This window comes from Chenopodium album, chromosome 7, assembly GCF_948465745.1.
Source record: "Chenopodium album chromosome 7, dcCheAlbu1.1, whole genome shotgun sequence".
NCBI lineage: Eukaryota > Viridiplantae > Streptophyta > Magnoliopsida > Caryophyllales > Amaranthaceae > Chenopodium > Chenopodium album.
Genome location: NC_137840.1, coordinates 63,809,552 through 63,813,183, shown reverse-complemented (window position 1 = coordinate 63,813,183; position 3,632 = coordinate 63,809,552). Strand labels below are relative to the sequence as shown.

The 3,632-nt window shown below is 27.6% G+C and overlaps 1 long non-coding RNA gene across 1 annotated transcript; it reads left to right on the top strand.

The window, feature by feature from the left end:
• The first annotated feature begins 327 nt into the window (after positions 1–327).
• On the top strand, positions 328–2,204 carry LOC145639159 (uncharacterized). The gene is made up of 3 exons (XR_014114843.1): positions 328–620; positions 1,349–1,409; positions 1,502–2,204. It is a non-coding gene; the product is annotated as an uncharacterized LOC145639159 (long non-coding RNA).
• The last annotated feature ends 1,428 nt before the right edge of the window (positions 2,205–3,632 follow it).

Genomic DNA, 3,632 nt, shown 5'->3' with positions numbered 1-3,632 from the left:
CTAGTTGATTGATTCAAGTCTCGTTCAAATAACTAAGAAATTTCCATGGAAATTTCTAATTTATGAACAATAATTATATTTTTTTTTAATAGAAATTCCTAGGATTTAAATAAATTTGTTTGGTTGTCATTTAGGAATTTGTAAATCCTAGAAATTGTGAATGATCAAGGGTGGGGAGGGTAAATAAATTCTTATGTTTTTTGGAAGTTGAAATTCTCATAAATTGAAATTCCAAACTTATATATATATATATATATATATATATATATATATATATATATATATATATATATATATATATATATATATATATATATATATATATATATATATAGTGTGGATCATGTGAAAACAAGCCTATAGCTGAAAACTGAAAACGGACAATTAAGACCGTAGATTATGGCCCGTCAAATCTCACGGTTGTGAGTTTTTCCCAAATTTCACTCAAAATTTCTACAGTTTCTATCTCCTCTTTCATTTGCACGTTATTTTCTTCCTCTTCTATTTTTTCTATCCTACTTTCTCTCTCCTAATTTTTGCCAATTTCATGCTACTTTTCCAAATCCAGCTTCAAATACTTTGATTTTCAACAATTTCTCAGCTCTACGATCAATTATCAAGTGAGTTATTTGTGTTAATTTCGCTATTTTTGCTTGATTTGAGGTACTTAGGTTTCTGAAATATTGTTTGCTTTCTGAAATTTTGTTTACCTAAATTTCAAGCATATTGAGGAAATTTAATGTCCATTGTGTTTTTCTTTTATGATTTTTGCTTAATTTTGTAATTTTGCATGTTTTTGTTATTGATTTTTTCGATTTGATTTAAATTTTTGAGTTTCGACTGAAGTTTCGTTTTCGTAGGAGTAGTTTTGAACGAATTTTGTTTACTTCTGCTTGATTTTAGTTAATTAGGTTTTTAAGTGTAATTTTTGCTCGAAACTCTGCTCTAATTGTTGTGCTTCACCTTTTCGTAACATGATTTTTGTGTTGATTAGTTCATCAGCTTTCATAATTAATCTTCTTCGTCGCTTCGAAAATGTTACTTGTCTCGCAGTTACATTATCAATCTTCTAGTCTTAATCTTAGTAAATTAGGTTTGAGTAAATTAGAAAATCAAGGTCTGCTTGTTTTTATTTTCTTAATCATAGGAGTACATGTTTAGTATTAATGGCAGGAGCTCCATTAGAAGCCTTGCCTTGTTATATGTTGTTCGTTTCGTCGTCATACTCATAAATTTTCATGGTTTTGCTCAACAATTGTACTATGGCTTGATCATTGTATATTTTTTATTCGTAATAATTCCGAATGATGTTCTCACTTTTTGTTCATTTTTATTCAATTTGGATTAGATTATGTTAAAAAGGAGAGGCCTTCGAAGCTCAACATGAGTTAATTTGCAAGACATAGGAGGTATGATGAATGTTTGATTTTTGGATTATTATACCTTAATATTCAATTTTTGGAATTATACATTGTTAATGTATTGGATTATATTACATTAGTGTCAGGAAAACAACAAGAAGAAGGCATGGAGGGCAGCTGTGGCATGGGTAGCGGAACAAGAACAATCCCAACAGTTTCAAGGTGTCCCAAGAATTTTCGCATTAACTCCAAATCACGCCGAAGGATTGGCGATACTTAAAGCGATCAAAGAAACTCCTGCAGATTTCATCAATCTGGTGATCAAATTAGACTCTGATATAGTGATACAAGCCCTACAAATTCAAACCAAGGCGGAGGAAGAGCTCAAACAAGTCATCATAGACATAAAAGACGCAGCAAGTTCTAGAGATTTTATAGCTTGTGTCAAAGCTAGCAGGAATACAGTCCAACAAGCCCACTTTCTAGCAGTTAAATGCAGGAAGTATGGGTAGATTGTCTCTGCGTTTTCTATTTTTACCCACCATAAAAAATAATAATTTGCATATAGACACAATTAATATACGAGTAGTTACCTTATTTTTATATAAAATAGTGACCTTTGTGTAAATATCGTAAAAACTGATATAGTTACCTTATTTTTAAATATAGTGATCTATGTGCAAGCTTCAACAAAATTGATATTATAACCTTGTTTGTATAAATGTCGTCAAAATTGTTATAACTTGATAAAGTTAGCTTAATTTTGTATATAGTGACCTATGGTAAATGATGTCAAATTGATATAATTATCCGAAGTTTATTTATAGTTACCTTATTTTTGTATGTAATGACCTTAGCATGATGGAAATGTTGTAAAATTTGTTTTAGTCACCTTATTTTTGTATATAGCAACCTTTACGTAAATGTTGTCAAAATTGATGTAGTTACCTTATTTTTATATAAAGTGACCTTTATGTAAATGGTGTCAAAAACTCAAAGTAGATATAGTTATCTTATTTATGTACATAGTGACCTTTATGTAAATATTGTCAAAATTGATATAATTACCTTATTTTTGTATATAATGACCTTTGTGTAAATATCGTCAAAATTGATATAGTTACGTTATTTTTATATATAGTTACGTTATTTTTATATATAGTTACTCTATTTAAATGTCTTCAATTTAAATAAAGTTACCTTATTTAAGTATGTCTAAAACGATTGAATTGATTATATGTAAGGTTGGAAAGATTTTAGGGCTTTTAAGCCGTCTGATCTTTTATGCTAATAATGAATGGTTGAGATTTGTTGTTTTCAGCATAAGCCTTGTTTTCAGCATAAGCCCGGTTTTCAGCGGAACCACCCCGTATATATATATATATATATATATATATATATATATATATATATATATATATATATATATATATATATATATATATATATATATATATATATATATATATATATATATATATATATATATATATATATATATATATATATATATATATTTTCAAAATCATATAAAACATGTCATATAATAAATCAAAAATTGTTCAAAATTATTAAAATCATGATAATTTTCAGTTTTTTATTGTTAACTTATTAAAATCATGATAATTTTCAGTTTTTTATTTTGGTTTTTAGTTTTATAAAAAATCAGAAAACTAAAAAAAAAAAAAAACAATGTCAATTAAGCAGTTAGTAGCTTAGTTTAATTTTAGTCCTTTTAGTTAACTTTAATCGTCATTGGTATTTAGAGCCTGTTCACATCTACCGAATTGAATTTATGAGAGAAGGAAATTAGAAATTGAAATGAAATAAACTGAAATGAAATTAAGCTGAAATGAGCAGACCCTTAGTTTATCCGAAATTACAAGTTAAACTAGCTCTAAAATGAAATAAAGAATGTAGCCTCACAAAAGATTTATTATAATCATTTTTTTTTTAATAGCAAAAATATTTAATTAATTAAAAGTCAGACGACATCTACAATAGAGTTTCGACGATAACAAATACATAAGATATTGAATCAAATAGAATTTTCCTTCATAAAAACAACCATCGTCGAGTAGATCTTGCACTGCGGAACATCTCCCGCTTATATCGCTAAAAATTACAGCCTTGTTAGAGAGACAATCTAACGATCCTTTGTAGCCGTGAGGAAGTTTTGCTTCTGATTCATCTATTCGTATTCGAAAACTTGATAACTTACTTACCAACGAAATAATTTCACAGCAATCCATAAGATCTGCTACCATGGAT